Source organism: Chrysemys picta, chromosome 2 (assembly GCF_011386835.1).
Source record: "Chrysemys picta bellii isolate R12L10 chromosome 2, ASM1138683v2, whole genome shotgun sequence".
Lineage (NCBI taxonomy): Eukaryota > Metazoa > Chordata > Testudines > Emydidae > Chrysemys > Chrysemys picta.
Genome location: NC_088792.1, coordinates 128,789,638 through 128,802,283, shown reverse-complemented (window position 1 = coordinate 128,802,283; position 12,646 = coordinate 128,789,638).

The following is a 12,646-nucleotide window of genomic DNA, read 5'->3' as shown; positions in this document are numbered from 1 at the left end:
GTGAGTTATCCCACCAAGTCTCTGTTATTCCAATCACATCATAGTTCCCTGACTGTGCCAGGACTTCCAGTTCTCCCTGCTTCTCCGCAACCTTCCCACCAGGCAGGCAAGTCACCATGCGGTTCTCCCGGTCATCACAAACCCAGCTATCTACGTTTCTAATGATCGAATCTCCCAATACTAATACCTGCCTTTTCCTAGCAACTGGAGTTCCCTCCCCTGAAGAGGTAACCTCAGTGCGAGAGGCAACCCCAGTACCATCTGGAAGGTGGGTCCCAACTATGGGAAGGTTTCCCTCTGCTCCCGTTGACTGCTCTGCTTCCCTGGGCCTTTCATCCTCCTCAACAGCGCAGGGGCTGTCTGACCGGAGGTGGGACAATTCTACAGTGTCCCGGAAAGCCTCATCAATATACCTCTCTGCCTCCCTTAGCTCCTCCAGTTCCACCACCCTTGCCTCCAGAGTCTGTACGTGGTCTCTGAGGACCAGGAGCTCCTTGCACCAAATGCACACATACGCCACCCGCCCATGGGGCAGGTAATCATACATGCAAGGTGTGTCGCAGCTGCCAGGCTCTGGAATGGGGCTTGCAGCTACACAGGACGTGGGGTAGTGTCTCGTTGGCACAGCCACACTTCCTGCATTGCTTGTCCTGATTCCCATGGCAGATGGCTCCGTTCAGTGGGACATAGCTGAGCTGGGCCCAGCGGATGAACCGCCAGTTGGCAAATCGGGCGAAGTTGCTCCTGGGGAGGAAGTGGTTGCTGGCATCCCACTTGCACATCACCTCAAAGGCCTTGCCCTGGTCCAGCTTCCATTTCAGGTTTTCCATGTATTGGCAGCAGATGGCATCCTTCAGGGTCCTCTCCAGTGTGGTTCTGGCTCTCAGAGTGATGATGGTGCACTCGGTGATCTTCACCTGTGGCACCAGGACTCCCATCTCCTGGCGTTCCTCGCACCACGTCCAGCAGCAGCCAATACACTTCTCCAGTCATTGCGTAGCATTGCGGGCACAAGTCCAGAGTGAAGCAAAGTCTTCCCCATCTCTTCCAAATTCACCTTCCAGCGAGCTGCTCAGGTATGTGGTGACACCTTGGTTGGAGAGGGTCCTGGTAATTTGCTTCTTGACGGCAACCTGTAGAGCACTCTTCACGATGTTCCTCACCGTGGCGTCTGGGCATGTCAGAAAGCGGAAGGTATGCGTGATCATGGCAACGTCGCACAGATCACCCATTCGTGAGATGTTGGTGCTGCCCTTCCTGTGTGAGATGTACACGAGTTCATTGCTGGCCCTATGGGGAAGAAACACCCACTTCTTCACTAGCTGCCTGATGGTGTTGTCTGCCTTGTTAAGGGTTACCTTCTCCATGGCAGATCCCCTCAGGCCGAATGAGATATGGGGGATCAGGAAGGTGTTCAAGGTGTTGATCTTCTTACATGGTGTCAATAGGGAGGAGTCGATCCTGGCCACATCTTGTAGGATCTCCGTGATGGCATCCTCAGGTGTCTGCTGGATGCGGAAACTCGTGGGTTTGCTGAGATGTTTATTTCTTATCCAAAAACTAACAATCTAACCAGGAATAAGAAAGGAAAGGAGAAGCAGACTAAATGAAGTGAACCTATTGAATTACTTGAAGAGGTCAATAATAATCTTGCAGTAGAGAAGGTGTTTATTTAGATTTATATAAAATGAAAGCCTGCCTATCCATTTGCAGTATTAGTTTAATTATTACAGTCATATGATCAATATTCAAGGTGATTTAAGAAACTATCTTTTTATATTTTACCAATGAAAATAAATCACAGAATATCAGGCTTGGAAGGAACCTCATGAGGTCATCTAGTCCAACCCCCAAAGCAGGCCCAATCCCCAGGCAGATTTTTGCCCCAGATCCCTAAATGGCCCCCTCAAGGATTGAACTCACAATCTTAAATTTAGCAGGCCAATACTCAAACCACTGAGCTATCCCTCCCCCAAATAAAAAGGTCAAATACTTGAATGATTAAATAAGAACAATATAGACAGTCAATATATGTGTTTGCACACACAGTTATGCCTGTAACCATATATGTGTTGCAAACAGATTTCATGTATCTTGCCAAGGTTATTCTGTCATTTGATATTAGTGCTTTAACTCAGTTATTAGTGACATGATCCTGAAAAGGTAAATACTGTCTTTCTGTTGTGTTTTGCAGTGTGTGCTCAGTTATCAGCTTGTCTGCATTCTAATAACTCCTAGTAATAGAATGTATTTATACTGATTGATTACATGAAGCCTGTTAATAAGGAGACCAATGTCTACCTGTCTGTATGCAAAGCACAAACATTTGCAATATTTTATATTTTGATTTTTTTATTTAAAAAAATAACATGATAACTGTGATTATAAGAGATGCTGGACTGGAACCCCTTTGTTTATCCAGTGAGCACCTCCTGCAGAGATAGCAGCATTGCAAGAGTCTCAAAAATATGCCCTGGAAATAAGCATTGTTCTTGACCTAGAGGGACTACAATTAGAGCTGAGATGGTAGTTTAGATCAGTTTCTATGCCAATTCTGTCCTTGGCCTCTCCACTAAAACTGACAAGGAGGGTGCCAGTTTTGGTGATATTTTTTGTATGTGGACACCAGGAACTGCATGGAGACCGCCAAATGGTTTCACATAAGGAACTGAACAGCACTCAGAAGTTAACAACTTTCAGTCACTATTGCTATTCTTCTTCTTTGTATTACTGTAGCACCTAGGAGCTCCAGTCATGGAGCAGAGTCCGTTGTGCTAGGTGCTGTCCAAACACAACACAAAAAGATGGTTCCTACTGACCCGGGTTATATTTAAACAACTGATGTAGAGGGGAAAAGCTCTAAATACTGCTGCTAGTTCCCTAATTTGTCCAATCCTCCCAAGTTCTGAATATTACTGAAATAAAATGCAGATTCACCCACAGTCCATATGCAACAGCTAATGGAATCCAGACAAACATAACCTTCTCTGACTGGCCCTATAATGGCTATGTGCAGATGCAGTGGTTCATAAATTACAATAGTATTCTCCCAAGAGGACTCAGATAACAAAGAGGCACTTAAGTCTGGGAAAGGGGTTAAGCAGTCAGAACACTTCAAAATCTATAACTATGTCGTCAGTGGGGTCTGAGATTAATCTAAAATGGTCTAATGCTGACAAGTAATACAGAGTTTAAATATCACAGATATTGCCTATTATATAGTCCCATTATTATAAAGTCAATCAACAGAAAGACTTTAACATAAATCATCTGTAGGTCTTAGGGAACAGAATAGCTGAACAGCTGCCTCCTCTGTGGCAATTTGATGCTAACGGCTTCAGTTTCCAGAAGCTGGTCAGAAAATCTACAGATTGAGGTGGAGAATGGAGGGATATATTGCCTTATACATAAGCACTTCCTATATATGGCACATGTCTTAATTAGTATGAAAACACAATGCTAGTTACAGTCCAAAACCCAAACACTTTGTTTCAAAAAACAGTTCAGGTTGCTAGCGTGACAACAGTGAAGTTGCCTAGCACATCCTCTACAAAATCCCGGGACTAAAAATCAAGGAAAGGAATAGTTAAGGACAAGGCACTTTACAAAGATAAGTAAAGATTATGAGCTCCATATTAGGATTGGTCTAAGTAGGTCTAGAGCAGGGGTGGGCAAACTTTTTGGCCTGAGGGCCACATCTGGGTATGGAAATTGTATGGCGGGCCATGAATGCTCATGAAATTGGGGGTTGGAGTGCGGGAGGGGGTGAGGGCTCCAGCTGCGGGTGTGGGATCTGGGATGGGGCCAGAAATGAGTAGTTCAGGGTGCAGAAGGGGGCTCCAGGCTGGGGCAGAGGGTTGGGATATAGGGGTGAGAGCTCCGGCTGGAGGTGCGGGCTCTGGTGTGGGGCTGAGGATGAGGGGTTGGGGGTGTAGGAGGGTGATCTGGGCAGGGACCGAGCGGTTTGGAGGGTGGGAGAGGGATAAGGGCTAGCGCAGTGGGTTGGGGTCCAGGAGGGGGACAGGGGTGCAGGCTCCGGGCAGCGCTTACCTTGAGCAGCTCCCGGGAGCAGCGGCATACCCCCCCTCCAGCTCCTACGCAAAGGCATGACCAGGCACTTCTGTGCATTGCCCCATCCGCAGGCACCACCCCTGCAGCTCCCATTGGCCATGGTTCCCGTGGGGGCCGTGCTTGGGGCGGGGGCAGCATGTGGAGCCCCCTGGCTGCCCCTACACATAGGAGCCAGAGGGGGGACATGCCGCTGCTTCCGGGAGCCGCGTGGAATGGGTCCAATCCCTGACCCTGCTCCCCGGCTGGAGTTAGGGTGACCAGATCACCCAAGTCAAATATCGGGACGCGGGGGAGGCGGGGCAAAAAAAAAACCCTTCCTCCACAAGTGCTGGAGGGAGGCCCGGGAGACGCAGGGGAAGCGCAGTGCCAGGGTGAGTGAGAGTCTGGCCTGGCTCCGAGCAGGCAGGACTCAGTCAGGTGGTAGGGAGAGTAGGGGGGCGGCCCGCGGGGCCAGGCAGTGGCTGTTCTCCCCCACTGGGCAGCAGGACTCAGGAGCAGCCGCTGCTGCAGCTCCCACTGCCGCGGGGGGAGGAAGCGGCCGATGACCAAGCTCGGGAGCTGAGGCTGCGGCTCTGGCGCCCGGGCCTGAACCCCCCGAGCCTGGGTCTGCTGCGGGGACCTAGCAGCACGCACGCTGTGCCCAGCCCCTGACCAGTCGCGTCTGGGCTGCTGTCCAGCTAGTGCTATCCTGCGGCGGCCCCGGAGTGGGGGCAGCAGGTCCCAGTCCCCTCGTCCCGCTCGGGTCCCGCAGGGGAACGAACGGGCCTGGGCTGCCGATGCCCCTGCCCCGGGGCCGCTGCGGGATAGCACCAGCTGGGCAGCAGCCCAGATGCGACTGGACAGGGGCTGGGCGCAGCGTGTGCGCTGCTGGGTCCCTGCAGCAGGCCCAGGCTCAGGAGGTTTGGGGGCGCCAGAGCTGCAGCCGCCAAGCTTGGCCATCGGCCGCTTCCTCCCCCCGCGGCAGTGGGAGCTGCAGCAACGGCTGCTCCCAAGTCCCGCTGCCCGGGGGGGAGAACAGCCACCGCCTGGCCCTGCGGGCCGCCCCCCTACTCTCCCTACCACCCAACTGAGTCCTCCCTGCACTCGGGGCCAGGCCGGACTCTTACTCACCCCGGCCCCACGCTCCCCCTGCGTCTCCCAGGCCTCCCTCCAGCGCTTGTGGAGGGAGGAGGAATGGTGAGTCTGGGGAAGAGGCGGGGATTCGGGGAGGGAGCCATTGGGGGGAGGAAGGGGCGGAGTCGGGGCGGGGGGGGGCGCAAGCACTTCCGGGCTCCGGAGCATTTCCTTGTTTGTCCAGTGTTCCAACCGCACATCGGTCGGAATGCAGGACAAACAAGGAAATATCGGGACAGTCCCGATAAAATTGGGACATCTGGTCACCCTAGCTTGAGTGCTGGAGTGGGGCAAGCCTTGGACCCTGCTCCCCAGCGGGAGCTCAAGGGCCAGATTAAAACATCTGAAGGGCCAGATGCGGCCCCTGGGCCATAGTTTGCCCACCCCTTGTCTAGAGAGTTGAACCAATTTTTATGAGAGACAGTGTAATGTAGCTGCTGTTGGATTGACTTGAAGATGAGGGCTAGGCCTAAATCTACCATAAGTTTTTTATGTGACTTTGGACAAAGTACATAGGGCAAAAAACTCCCATTGACACAAATGGGAGCAGGATTGGGCCACAAATATAATGAATATTTCTTAACGACAACCTGCTTTCTTCAAACATGGCTAGTGTACAAGTTTTCAAGGAGATGTAACTGTCAGAAAGGTCTGAAGGGTTTATAACCAGCTATTTTTGAACCAAGGGGAGGGAAATTTAAGTTGTCTAAAGAAACTTAGACAAAAAATGAAATTTCAGATCAGATTAGTAATTTGTAATTTACAAACCTTTTGATGATTTTTCTTCATAGTGTGCAGAAACAAACATTCTCCTGTGTCTTCACAATACATGAGGCAGTTTTCAGATGAAACCAAATTCTAGGCCAAAGTTACGTGGGATCTAAAATAGGGCTTTGCAATGCTCTGTGTTGAAAGAGTTCCTTATGTCTCCATTATATTAAAAGATCCAGCACCTTGCATTCATAACTAAAACAGTAAATGTGGGAACTGCATAACCATAAAAGGAGGAGGCATTTAAAATGAAGAAAATAAAAAATTCTGAATAAATTTTTTCAAATCCTATAACTTGAGTATCTTATTTCTCTCCCCAAAGGCTTGCCCTGTCCTCCTTCTGATCATTGAAAGTCTCTCCTTCACCAAGCAGAGGAAAAATGTTGGCCGGTGAAGCACCCTCTCAGCTTACAGAATGTAACTGTAATGGAAATCCACATACACTATGCTATTGTACCTCTGCATGTCCTTGGCATCTTCTCACCAAAGCCAAATAAGAATGTGGCTAGATACTTATCTTGACATTTTGGTACATTAAAGTGCCAACTTCAGATGATTACTCACGGCTGAGCAGCAGAGATTTTGCAGCAGAGAGTCTTTCTATTATTATTTGTATTATGGTAGTGCTTAGAGACCCCAGTCATAGATCAGAGCCCCATTGTGCTAGGCATTGTATTCACACAGATATAAACACAAACTATCCCATATCTTATTCAAAAGACAAAAATGTTCGTTGAACCAGGATGGCAAAGAGTGTTCTTTGGCAATTCCACTACTTATCAGTGCCTTACATGGGACTTGCTGTTCAATTTGTCAGTCTGATTTTAAAGAATTTTGGTACTTCTCAAGATGGCAACAAACACGTTGTCTTTTTCCCTCTGACTTTTGTGTCTGTATAGATTGCAACAGTGGGGAAAATACTTCTATCTTTATGTTAACTTTATTCAGGGACTCTTGTAACAAATCCATTCTCCCATGGTTAAAGTCCATATGTTGGAAATTTGTGAAACCTTTGGGTGGGCTAGAGTTTTCTTCATTGCCCTTTTCCCGAGATTAAAATAACCCAAATTCCACAGAAAAGCATCTGGAGACCCAGAATTTAGTCTCTATGGAATTTCAGCAAGGATTGCATAATCAAGTTCAAAAGAATAAAAGGAGTGAACTTAATTCGTAAATACCAACTTTATAAAATCTTCTGTTAAAGAAACAATAATGATAACTTAATTTTTACAATATAAATATGGCTACTTTATAATCCACATACATTATCTTCAGATTTATAAATAAAGAAAACAAATTGAATCTAAACAGGTCAGTCCCCACAGAAACACAGTGAGACTCAAAAAAGTTCCCAAAAGCTTAGGTTGAGTTGACACGAGTCTCAGTTAGAGTCTTTGATCACCAAATCTATGCAGTCTGCTGAGTCAAAAGCAACATCTTTCTTCTATTTGCTTGTAGAAATTTTTAGTTGGAATCCATGCAGACTCTTCCTCCTCCTCTGCTGAAATCACTCAGTTAGCTAGTTAGTTGACCAATTAACCAACCCATATATGTAAGCGGGGGACTGGTTCTGCTATTGGGGGGAACTTTCCTGGCTTATACACTACCATGGTGGAATTGGCTAGTGAAAGGATCTCACTCTCATTCCTTTTACCCAGAGGCCTGCCTGGCTTCAAGGACTCCCCTTCCACTCTCCTGTGTGGCAGAGTCCTCGTACCCTAATAAGGCTGGGCCCAGGATTCCTGGGGAGCTCAACCCTCAGTTTTGTCATGGTCACTTAGGACAGGGGCTAGGGTGTCCCCACTCTGGGGTACTCTCTCTGCTCTGGACTCTTCCCTGACCCTGATCATTACATACAGTTCAAAGCAAATACAATTTATTAAACAGCAATAAATGTAAAAAATAAGGAAAAATTGGAAAGATGAAAGGAAAACACATAAGACACAGGGACATCACAAACAGCAGTCTCTGGAATATAAGGGCAGTTCACAGTCTGTTCCTCACATGTGCCAGGCCTCCTTCTCAGGCCCTGTCTGGGCTGCAGGGATGCTGGGTGTTGGACACTTGCTCTGGCAGTGGCCACATGCCCTCAGGCTCTAGGTGGCAGGACCCTTCTTCCCAGTGTCAGCTCCCCTGTCGGGGTTATGATCCCCCTCCAAGTCTGGCCTGCAGGCCTCTTGGCTGGGGGCATCTCCCTACACTGGGCCCTCTGCCCAGGGTTTCCCCCTTGGTCTCCCCAACTGCTCACCGCACCCGGCTCCAGACTGTTCCAGCCCTAGCTCCACTCTGCCTCAGCACTGCTGCTCTACCTCCACTTCCCTAGGTTGCTTTTCTGGCCCCTCTGGCTGTGGTTGCTGCAGCTCTCCTCCCAGCACAGGTCTACTCTCTGGGCTACCTTTATGTCTTTTGTTGCTGCGGCTCTGCTCCCAGCACTGACCTGCTCCCTGACTGCTTCTCTGGCTTTGGCTGGTGCAGCTCTGCTCCCTAGCTCAGCTTGGGCTCCTGTTCTCTCTTTAGCTTGGCCGCACTCTGGCCCAGGCAGTTCCTTCTAGCTCACATGGAGGACGGGGCCCCATGACCTCCTGACTCCCTTATTAGCCAGCTGTTGGAGGGTTAACAATATCACTAACCTTAGGGTTACCATCCGTCCGTATTTCCCCGGACATGTCCGGCTTTTGCGTCTCTAAATAGCCGTCCGGGAGGAATTGGTAACAAGGTTAAAATGTCCGGGTTTTTTTTCTCCCTCACCTCCCTCCCTCCCTTCCATGCAGAGTGTGGCTGCTGATTGGGCGGCTAGGCCGATTGACCCACTCCCATTGGCCTCCAGCAGCCAGAGCCCTCCCCTGCTCCCCCCTCCCTCTCTCTGTAGTCCTCTGTAACACACAAACCGACCCACGTGGAGTGGTCAGAATGGTAAGAGGAGTGGGGGGGGGCAGTCAGGGAGTGGGGGAGTGTTGGATGGGTCCCCAGCCTCCACCTGCCACCCCCCCTCCGTGCATCCCCCCCTCGGTGGGTCCCCCATTCCTGTCTGCCTGCTGGGTCTGGAAGTACATGCAGACAACTGCTGTCTGCTGCCCCTGGGTCCTAGTGCCCCCATCCACTAATGGGAAGACAGGCTGCCCTTACCCTGCCCTTCCACCCTAGCCCTGAGCCTCTCCAACACCCCAAACCCCCCAGCCTTCATCCCCACACACCCTAATCCTCTGCTCCATCCCTGAGCCCCCTCCTGCATCATGAACCCCTCATCCCCAGACCCACAGCCCTCACCCTGCATCCCCTCCTATCCCCAAACTCCCTCCCAATCCCCCTCCCTCTTCCCACACACCCCCTCCTGCCCTCAAACTTCCTCCTAAAGCCTGCACCCCCTCCCTTTGCACCGCCTCTCACCCCCAAACTCCATCCCAGAGCCTGCACCCCTCACCCCCTCCTGCACACCCACCCCCTGCCCCAGCCCGGAGCCTGCACCCAGCACCCAAACTCTATCCCAGAACCTGCACCCCTCCTGCACCCTAATCCCCAGCCCAGGACCTGCACCCCAGACCTCCTCCCCCCACCCAACTCCCCTCCCAGAGCCTTAGGCAGGTGGGGTGGGGGGTTCTGGGCACCACCAAAATTTCTACAACCCTGCCACCCATGCGAGTGGATAAGGGTCAGGGCAGTCAGGGGACAGGTAGGGTCCTGGGGGGGGGCAGTTAGGGTAGGGGGTTCTCAGCAGGGGACAGTCAGGGGACAAGAAGCAGGGGGGGTTGGGGTTCTGAGGGGAGCAGTCAGGGGGTGGGAAGTGGGAGGGAGTGGATGGGGCGGGGCTAGGGCGGGGCTTCCCCCCCCCCCCAGTGTCCTCTTTTTTGTTTGTGGAAATATGGTAACCCTAACTAACCTGCTGCAAAATGTTGGAGTTAAGGGAAACAACCAGCTTTCTGCTCCTGGGGCTCAGCTTCTCCCAACCCATACAGGGCACATGGCCTTTGTAAAAAGCACTTGCCCTGACTATTTGCCATCATGGAGTCTGAGTCCAGCTACAGGGAATCTATTGAGCATACCCAATTCCAGAAACTTCTAGAATGTGGAGTGCTAATTGTGCATCTGCCTAGCAACAATGAGCCAGAATACAACTCATTCCTACCCACCCTGAATAGATCTCTTAAAGAGCTATCTTCCTGTTAGGCACGTGGGTTACATTTGTTCTTGGAAATGCACAAAACAAGAAACAGAATGAGGATATAGGGTGACAGAATTAAAAGAATTGTTGGCCTAGGAAAGAGAGATGAACAACATTTTGATTACAACATGGGAAACCTGGAAGAGTGACAGAGATTTTAGGGACTATCCCCATTTGTTTTTTCTAGAGCCACAATTTTGACAGAACCTATTATTTACATATATAATGGGGAGGCATTTTATGTGGCCACCCTGGACTCAGATGCCATTAGTTTCCTTAAATATGTTTATAAGAGCTTGGTTTAATTCCTTGGTTTAATAACCTTGGTTTAATTATTTTAAAAGTCAGTCTAGGTTACAGCAATTTTTGCATCTGAGGCAGTCTGCATGGTACATGCCAAAAGGGAATAGCTACACTCCATAGCTCAAGGCCATGCATCATTTTGAAAGCAAACCAGGGATTATACCTAAACATGCATCTCTGTTTGATTAGAGCTGGTTCGGGGGTGGGAGAAAGAAAGCAACGATAAAAACTCTGGGAAATGGTTATAGGGAAATAATCAAGAAGACTGGACAACTATATTAAAAGCATTGTGAACAGGTCACGGGGGGGGGGTGGCATCTGTAGGCTCATTCATTTCAGAAGACTGAAATACTGTCCTTGGAATTTGATATTAGAGCAACAACCTCCTTTCTGTCTCTTCTCTGAAAATAAACATTGCATGTAGTTACATATTTGTGCTGATCTTATTTTATTTCCTATAGATCAAAACCTACAATGTAACTAATTATCTCTGACCTATTTGCAAATTATACTATTATCAGGATAAAAAACATAAATCTGCATTGTAGGTTATAAAACAGAGTGAGATTTATCAGTGTACCCTGCTTATGTCTGATACCTATGTGTCTGTGTTTATATATGTGTGCTCTTGACCTATGCACCTTTTTTTGCTTCATAATGGAAAAAAAACAGTTTTTTTAAAAAAGTATAAAATACATAGTTCAGTGGCGCACAGCTGAGACCAGAGACACATCTAAAGCTGAGGATAAATGATCCAAGAAGAATTTGGACCTGCAATGAATCTAATATTGAAGGTTAAATTAGGGTCACAGAGGAATGCAGAGAAGCATTAGAATCCAGAGAAAATAAGGGGCAAAAGTGAATAGTCAGATGAAATAAAATGTGACACCTCTCACCCCCACCCCAGGCTCCAGAAAAACAAACAGAAGCAGAGTCACAGTGGGGAAAGGAGACAATTCAAAGCATTGGATCAGAAACAGGTTTAATGGAAAGTATTGCTATTAAAATCTATGGCCCCAATCCAGCAAAGCACTTAAGCACATACATAAATGTAAGCATGTAAATAATTCCATTGATAGTAATGGGACTACTCACACGCTTAAGTTCTTTGCTTGCCTGGGGATTATGCACACACACACAAAAATTCACAGCTGTGTAAAGTTGCAAAAAAATCTACAAGAAGAATAAAATTATTTCCTGGGGGAAAACATCAAAAAGACAGTAGGAAGACCAGTAAAAGAGGGGAAACCCAAAATTACTGCATAAAACTGGTATTCAAGTTGTAGTAAAAAAATTGCCTCAAAACTGCTCATAACAAAAAAAAAAGTAGCTACAGGAGCAATTTCCTTTTAAATAATGAGGATAAACTGATTCCAGGAGAGTTCATTGAAGGTTACTTCTGCTGAGGAGTCTAGAGGATAGTTGCAGCATACTACAAACCAAGAGAAATAAAACAAGAATAAGAGGCTGATTGGGAATTTTCTGTCAGAGTGAACTGGAATGAAAAAAATTCCAAAATGTTGGAATGTCCTTCAAATAAAGTATCTACACAGGAACCAGAGGCAGGGGCAATTCGAATCCTCTCTGTGAAACTAGAGCCAGGACATGAAGTAGCTGCACAACATGCAAAGCATGAGTGAGATCTTTCTTTCCTGTCTATATTTAGTTCAGCAAAGGAAGGCAGTAGTAGTAGATAGGATAGGAGAAGTTAGGAGTCCATTGTATAGGGGTACTTTCCTATGCTTATATGTATCCAGAAGTCATATTCTGTCTTTTCCATTTCCATAAGACGTTGACCAATTTATTCATCTAAGTTGTTTTGTCTCTTCGTCTCTTTAAGACCTTGAATGCCTTGGTTTGAGGGATGTAATTCTAGCTAAAGCAAGATAAGAGGAATGGCCAGAATACTGCTAGGCTTTGCAGAATTCAATTTTTACTTTTTTGTAATTTCAACAGATAATATAATTGTTTATTTAAAATTTAAAATTTTCACAATTGTAAGAAATTATAGGAGTGGCCAAACAATGCAGAGGGAATCAGACAGTAATTATTTAATGACAGTAGACACTGAGATTCAAAAAGTTAAAGATTTATATTAATTAAAACACAAATTGTCAACATCACATGTCAAAATATATAAAATAAATATCCTTAAATCAAACTCTAATAAGTTCTCAAGCAGCATTTTCCTTATTTTGCCTAGCTGTACATTTCAGTCGATATCTATGG